Source organism: Chenopodium album, chromosome 21 (assembly GCF_948465745.1).
Source record: "Chenopodium album chromosome 21, dcCheAlbu1.1, whole genome shotgun sequence".
NCBI classification, from domain to species: domain Eukaryota; kingdom Viridiplantae; phylum Streptophyta; class Magnoliopsida; order Caryophyllales; family Amaranthaceae; genus Chenopodium; species Chenopodium album.
In genome coordinates, this window is record NC_137854.1 from 1,949,081 (window position 1) to 1,957,902 (window position 8,822).

The 8,822-nt window shown below is 32.1% G+C and overlaps 1 pseudogene; it reads right to left on the bottom strand.

Moving 5' to 3' along the window:
- Nucleotides 1-1,292: 1,292 nt before the first annotated feature.
- Nucleotides 1,293-2,854, bottom strand: LOC145601002 (transcription factor MYB44 pseudogene; annotated as a pseudogene).
- Between the last annotated feature and the right edge of the window lie 5,968 nt (nt 2,855-8,822).

Below are 8,822 nucleotides of genomic sequence, written 5' to 3' on the forward strand. Positions count from 1 at the left end.
TACAGTATAGCATTAATTTTGAAAACAATACTCTCTACGTTTTAAAATACATGAGTACTACGTTACATTTATTTTTTCATTATTCTTCTCTGTTGCAAAATATTTTTCACATTTTTTTCTTCTAATCCTATTAGTACTATATAGTTTCAATAAATAACAATTTAAAATTTTATACATGTAAACGCTCTTAAAAGACAGAGATAATATCATATTCATTTAGAGTATTATATTGTATATAAAGATAATACTCCCGGATATAATATATAATACATACCGATATGCTTTAGAGTTAACGTTTAACTAAGTAACCTTACTCGCATTTAAATAATGATCTTTAAAAACGATCTTATCTCTCTTTCTTTGTTGAATGCATCTAAACATAGGAATATGGGATCATAATCTCATGAGGTCTTGTATAAAACTCTCCTCATCTCTCCTGCAACGCAATGTATTTTGTCTTGATCTTAAGTCATCTTTTTAAAGTATTCAAATTTTCAAAGCCACATCACTATCAAATATTGCTGTTTTTTGGTTGTCATACACTTTGATATTTTTTTAATTTTCTTTTCTTTCAATTTTTCAATAGCCACAAAGTGCTTCCGCTTGTAGTATAATGCAAAGTGGTTATGCTCTAATTTCTTCTTTCGGAGATATTGCTTTCAGATTAGATCATCTCCCATATTATAAGTGTAATCCAACTGTAAGTCTGTAACATTGATTAACACGACACTTTATATTTAATATTTCCTCTCTTCCTAATAAATTGTCATTTACAACACTAATTAACATGACAGGATAGAGATACTATCATAAAATATCGTCATATCTAGAGCGAATAATAATTTATGTTTAAAATTTCTCATATTATATCTATAAGATAATAATGTATAACTATTAATTTCGAACACAATTAGTTTACCAAGTAATTCAAAATAGTGTAAATATATTGTTACTTTAAAAAGATCTCAAAATTTTCAAATGGGCAAAATGGTGCTTATCTTAAAAGTACTTTCCCTAACAAAATTAAACATTTCCAACGTTGAAACTGGTCACATAACATTTGTCCTTTGCGAAGGTAAAGAACAATCATTCTAACAAGTTGTAGTAGGGCAGTTGAAAACCAATGCAACGAATTTTGCATGCACATAAAAATTTCAGTTATTACTCCGTACTATTATTTATTTATCATAAACATTTAAGAAGTTTGAAAATTCTATTTCAGATATTTTTGTTAATAAAAAAAATGTGAAATTTTGGACTGTTGAACCGAACTTTATAAACAAAGTAAAAAAAAAAAAAAAAATTAATCCAACTCATTGATTACCGTTTGTAATTAGTTTCTAATCTCTTTCTGATTACCACTACTAAACTTCTACGTAAAAAAACATTTTATCGATTCATTTTTTCACATTTAATTATTTTTAACAATTTAATTAAATTAAACCTAGACAATGAAATTTAGAACAAATCAACAAGAAAATGTAACACTTTTTTTTTTTTGGGCCTGCTTTGGTTTTAAACTTTGAACCAAAACTTTATCATCTTCATCTTCTTCATCTCCTCTTCGCTAATCTTCAACCACATTTTCTTCTGTACACTAATCTCAAAATTATTTCTCTACAACATTTTTTTTTCGGAGGAGAGAGAAACAGAGAGAATTCATCAGCAGATTTTCTCTCTCTAAAATTCTTCATCTTCTTCTTCAAATTCTTCATCAAAGAATTGAATATTTCGCCTACTCAATTTTTCCGATTCCAATTCTACTCATCGCAGCTCTCATCACTCCATCAGCCGCTTGCGAACAAAATCCGCCATGATTGAATCCTCCGAATCCATTGTTGCTCATCTCTACACCTTCCATATATGTCCTCACTTCCTTCTTAATCATCTCCTGCATCACAGCCAAAAACTCTTGACTGAAAGCCGGAGGAGGCGGCGGTGGTGGCGGCGGAAACATCACCGGTGAACTCGCCGGAAAAACCTGGATCGGAGAACCTCCATTCATCGGTTCATGATCTGAGTTCGAAACCTCACAGGAATCCGATCCAGGAAGCGACAGACTCAGATCGGTCGCCGGAGAAACCACCGGAGGTGGCGGAATGTTCACCGGACCGGGAATCGGCACCGGTCGGAAAACATGCGAACCAGAATCACTCGCATCGGATGATCCTGGACTTCCTGGATTATTATTATTATTATTCAAGCTTAAACCAGAAACGTTTCGGAGAATAACATCAGCACCTTCACTCATAGCACGCTTCAACGGCGGCGGAAAATCGCCGGAAAAATCATCCGGCGCCGGAGAAACCATAGCAGAACACTTCCTCTTCAAAGTAGAATTCCAGTGGTTTTTGATAGCGTTATCAGTCCGACCACTGAGAAGCCTAGCAATGGTGGCCCACTTGTTACCGAACCTAGCGTGGGCTCGGATAATAGTATCATCTTCCTCCGGTGTAAAAGCCCGGTGCTCCACTTGCGGAGAGAGCTGATTACACCACCGTAATCGGCACGACTTTCCGGATCGACCCGGAATTGATTTACTAATCAAAGTCCAGTTCCTTGGGCCGTGCTTTTGGACCAGCCTTGTTAAGGCGTCATCTTCTTCCGGGCTCCAAGGCCCTTTTATCCGGTCCACTTCTTTCCGGTTCATTTTATTATTAATCTCGCTACTACTACAGGTATTCATCTATCTCTGAATTACTTTGTTGTTTGTTTGTTTGAATGAATTTGTTGTTCTTTGTTGATGATATGATTTGATTAAATTGAATTTGAGAGGGGTAAAAAAGGTTATACAGTTGGTTACAAATATATACAGGAGAAGGTTAGGAAGAGAGAGAAAGAGGAGAGGAGAGAGAATGGAACGGAGAGAAGAGGGGAAGGAGAGTGGATTTATAGTGATAAGTGAAAGGGGAGAAGGGTGACAGGTTAAGCCGGTAAAGAGGAGAGAGAAAGTGGGGAGTGGGGGAAGGCTAATCACCGCTTTGTAGCAAGTAAGCGGTTAGTTGGTTGGAGGGTAGGGACTTTGGAAAACAGCTGTAAATTTAGACACGCGTCAATTTATTTTGCACTGATTTGTATAACACCCACGCTTTTTTTTTTTTTTTATTTTTTTTTTTGAGTGTTGTTGTGTTTCAAAAGAGAGCCACTTCACTCTGCAGCATCATCATTGTTCCTATACGCCACGTAACTTGGAGCCTTTCAATTTTTTTTAATTTTTATTGTTAAGCCTACATTTTAAACCAATTGAACTACGCTCCTCGTTATTACCATACCTCCCTAATCCCTATGCCTTTTTTCTTCATTATTCAACTAATTTTCCTTTTATAAAGATAAAAAATATAAAAATTAATGGAGTTGTTGAATGTTTATGAGTTTATCGTTTGAGTTGCTTATGTACTTCCACAAACTTCTTATATCAACATAAATAACGAAATTTAAAAAATAAAATAAAAATCTACTTGTATGGAGTAGTGTTTTTTTTTTTTATATATGAGAGGGGCTGAGTGTAAATAAAACAAACGTGAGAAGTTCATTAGGGAGTAGTACTAAATTTAGTTAATACTGTGTATAAAAGTAGAGCTTCACTTAAAAAATCAGTTAAACAAATTTTCACCTACTCAAAACACTCAAAACTATTTAAAATTTGTCATCAATGGAACACCAAAAGTCTACACTAGTCACTAATGGTCGGATGCTTTTGTTCTATTTTATTTAAGATACTTCTATTATTTACGTGTTGAAAGCCTTAAACACTCGTTAATAGATACTCCGTAAGTTATTTCTCTTTCAAATACTCGTATAATTTCTTTGTGATTTATAAAAGTATTTAAAATATGATTTGGCGGATACCAACTTGATATTGTTATAACTTACAACAATCATCTAAATGCTGACAACTTTAAATCAATAACAGTGAGAGATGTCATTAAATTGGCACGGAAAATATTTGAAACTATAAATCCTCCTCCTTCTGTTAAAACAATTCTTGACTTTGTTAAAAAATATATATATTACTCCGTAAAAGAATAAATAATTAAAAAAAAATTATTCGGGAGATGATGAACAAAAGCATGGTCGGATAAAATAATCTTTGCTCAAGCTTGAGTTATTAGTGATAAACTGATAACCTCATAAGTCCAAAGATAAGTTTCACTGTAACAAAGCTCGTCAATCCTTTCCTTTAATAAAAAAAAATTTAAAAGAAAAAAAAGAGGTCTGTCTGTCAAGCCCTTGGGCCTTTTAGTTGGGTAGGACACCGTTGGACGTAAGGCCTCAACTGCAGTCAACTTTGACTTATTTAGGGACAACCTGGATCCCAACTCTTTATGATTATTTCATTTTCTCTGCTTTCTTATCCTTATTAATTATTCTTTTTTCCATTTATTGGATCCTCAATACAGCAGTAAGTTAACAATTACTCCGTCTCCAAAACTTTGCCCTTTTGGCCTAATTTTAATCCCAAAATAATCGATCAATTTGCATTAAAATATCCACCAATTTACAATAATATTTGTGTAAAATTAGCTTCCCATATAAAATTTTGTTTTTTCATGTATTTTTAATACTTTATCTTTCTACTTTTTTACAAATCCCATGTTAATTTATCTTTTTAATATATTTTTATTTCTTTTTATTTAAATTTCTTAATAACCGCGAAATCAACAAAAAATGGTCGAAGTTTTGGGGATGGAGGGAGTAAGATACAAGGAAATAACTACTTCCTTCATTTCCAATGTAGATCATATTTGATGGTTTTACATACTCCCTTCGTCCTCTTCTGATAGTCCCTTATGGGCATTTTTCACGGGAATTAATAAACACAAATAAGAATAGTAAAAGTACATTGAAAAGGTAAATTGACCTTGGGTATGCAAAAGAATAGAAAGAGAAAGGTTATAAAAGTACATGAGAAAAAAAAAAATTATATGGAAAAGTTAAATTTGCACAAATATTGTTGCAAATTAACGGGAATTTTGGTAAAAAAAATTAGTATAAGTGGTTGTTGAAAAATGCAAATGGGATGAACAATTTGGGACTAAAATTTGCCCATAAAGGACTATCATTTGAAGACGGATGGAGTAGTTAATAAAGAAAAAAGATACTTCGTAGTAAAACACAATAATTAAGTATCACATATTAAAACATTAAATTAACTTTGAAAATAAGAATATTTACATTAAAAGTAGATTAATATTTTATAAATAGAAAATAATTACATTGAAAGTATACAAATATTTTGAAAAATGAGAATAATTGAATGAAGATAATCTATGTACAGCGGTAGCGGGAAGTTTTTAGCGGTCGAATAGCGGTTAACTGTTAAGGTAACGAGTAGTTGTCAATACTCAATAATAGTGGGTAAAGGTTAAGTGTGGATGTAACACGGGCCCTCCTCATACCCTGCGCTTAATATTCCACTTGAAAGTGAGGGTTGGATGAGATTCGAACCCGTGACCTTTGTGTTACGCTGGCTCTGATACCATGTCAGGGGACCATCTCAACCAAAAGCTTAAACTGATGGTTGAGGCCCAGGAATATGTTTTTATACTCTATCAGGATGCAATACTAAAATAAATCAATATTCATATATATATATTATTTAAAAAGTAATTAAAATTTGTCAATCGCTACCCGCTACTTCTAAACGCAACTACTTTTAAAGTTTGAGAAAAGCTACCTATATCGCTAACTGATACCTTGTTAAATAATCTATAGTAAACGCTAATCGCTATCTCAGACGCTACCCACTAAACTAACAATACCCACTAAACTAACAAGTACAGTGAGACTTTTGAAAACAATGGGAGTAAATACCAAAGTAAAGAAGAAAAAAAAAAAAAAGCCGTAATAGTGGGTAATAAAAAAGAAAAAGGTGAAGTGGAGAAAAAGGACAAAGAGCGATCTGCCGGAAAAAAAGACGAATGAGCAGTGAGGGTTCCTGACAGCGCCAGGCTGTCAAAAGCAACGGCCAAGCGGGCCACCTCCACCTGCCAGTCACCATAAAAGCCTACACAACTCCCCAAAACGGTCTCTTAATTACCGGCTCCTTTTGTACGGAATTGCACCTTCTTGTGACCTTCCTTCTTCTGCCCTCCACTTTTTTTTTTTAGTCTTCTCTTCTACCCCCTAATTATGTTTTTGAAAAGCTAACTAACTAGGTCCAATCAAATTAACAACTCATGTCATCTTAATTTTCCCACATTTTAAAAAAAGGATTGATTTGCTCTATTGAGTTCACTTCTTAAGTTTTTTTACAACTTTCGAATCCATTTACTTTTAAAATTTAAAATTACTTATATATGTAGGGGTGTTAATGAGCCGAGCTTAGCTTGCTCGTGGTCTATTTGATGCTCGGCTCAACTAAAACTCGAATCAATTTGATTTGAAAGCTTGAATTGAGTTTTAATAAATTGTTATAAAATTATTTGTAACTTATAATAATTAGTTAATTATCTATTGACGTCTAGGTAGGTTTTGGGATTATTGTCACATTTAAGCCTGGTTTATCAAAATTAGTTCGCCAATTAAAATTATGAGAAAACAGAAAAAACCTAAGGCTCGATTGAGCGTTTGATAATCAGTCTTGATGATGAGTCAGCTCATGTCTACGGGTTTCGAACACAAGTTGAACCAACTTGGCTCGATATGGTTTTGACTCAATTATAATACATCTAGATATATTCATATCTATGGCACATAATTTTAAGTGTTTAGTCATTGTTTAGCCTCTCCATTTCATTTTATTTGTTCCATTTAAAATCTTTAATTCGAAGAAATATAGCTAGACTGTAACATCAAAGCTTGATCTCTACCTGTTTAGGTTCTTTTGAGGGATTTCCTAGTCCTTTGTCCATTTTAAAGAGTCTGATATATGTAGTTAGAATTACTTAATTACTCAATATCTTTAAAAGATTGCGATTTAATTAAATATAAAGATGTAGACCGTGTATGTGACATGTTAAAAACGTTGGTGTGGTGAATTTTGACTGGGCGTGTTTGGCAAAAGTAGCTGTGTGGGTAGCTGTTAGTTGTAGTAGTAGCTGTCAGCTGTACACCTAGCTGTTAGCTGTCAACTAGCTGTTAGCTGTGAACGTTTTAATTTTTAATAGTAGTGTTCGGTAAACTAGCTGTTAAGTTCCTAAATATTTTTAAATAGTAAAAAATTATTATTTCATTATTGCATAAATTATAATTATATTATTAGTCAAATTTTGATAACAAAATTTAAGGTGTGGTTTATAAAATAAAGTACATAATTTCTTGATTACTATCAAATACATTTGAAAGGAGAGTGTACAATCTATCAAAATAATAAATAAATAAAAGTAAATTAGTGTATACAAACCTTTAAGTAAGAATATTTATTTTCTTAATAAGCTAAAAGTTACTCTAATGAAAAAATACGCATCGGTTTTATTACAATAAATAATATTAGAATATTAGACATGAGATAATTATCAAAACAAATTTCAACATTAAAACTTTGATAAGTATTAAAACAGTATATCAAATTTGAAGGTTAAAAAAACAGATTTGGATTTTATTTCCTTAAATTTTGGATAAAATCCTACACCTAATTTTCAAAAAAAAAAAAAAAAAAAAAAAAGCTATTCAAACGTTAAAACTTTTAACTTTTGGCAAAAGCTACTTGAAACACTAAAAGCTACTTTCACCATTACTTTGCCGAACATGCCTAATTTTTTTCAAGTAGCGTTTTGACCAAGCCAAAAAGCTAAAAGCTACACAAAAGCTACCTAAACGCTAGTGCAGAACACGCCCTATATCTACAGTTTGTTATAACTTATACCAGTAACAATATTGGGTAAATTGTTGCGGTGAGTAAAATAAAATAAAGATGATGGGGGAAAAGAATAAAGTAAGATAAAAGAAGAACAAAGCCAAAGATGTGTTTGGATGGGAAGTAAGACAGTCATTAAATGAGAGATACGGGATCTGGGATTTCTGTTAGTGTCTTTCACTGTACGTACGGTGTACCTACTACCTAATTCCCACACAAATACGTTATATACTATTATTATTAAATACTAAAATTACCATTTTAATTGTTCGGTAGTAGGCTTTGTCATTTGTCAGAAAGTATTACTTTATTTAATTTTATAAATTTTACTCGTCCCCTTTTTCATAAATCATTATAGTAGTCTCGCGTCATTTGCCTGCCTTTCCTATCTTTTTTGACTTCCCCCTCCGTCGGTGCATGCATGCCTTCCCTAACTAGGATTAATTAGATTAGTTAATCACCTTTCTTTGGTTATTTTATTTGTTGTTTAGGAGTAAAAGTTGTTTTGATGAGATTATTTGTCACTTAACTCTTCACTCTTTTGTGGTCCTATCAAAGTCGATATGTTAATAATTCACAACGTGTCTTCACGAATGATAGGTAATATTGTATACGAGCGAGTATTCGTTATGAATTGAAGTACTATGAAAGAAAAAAAAAAATCTTAAGTTTTCTTACATGTGATAAAATAGAAGTTTAAACAATTTTAGTTAATTTCGTTCTCATCTCAACTTGATTTAAGTGTAGTTATAATAGAAGTTTTTTTTAATAAAAAGATAATGGAGTTGATTTGATGGTTGATAATAAAGTTATTTTGTTTGGTTTATTTTAGTGGTGGGAAGAGAAAAAAAAAATACTCAAAACAACAATAATGATAATACGTTACTCCATATATTATAGACTATTGTTAGATGTGTAAATGGACAAATTAAATTAACAAGAATGGAATATTAAAGAAAAAGAATTGATAAATTAGATTGAAACGGAGGAAGTAATTGGTTGTCAGCTTACATCCTACTAACAT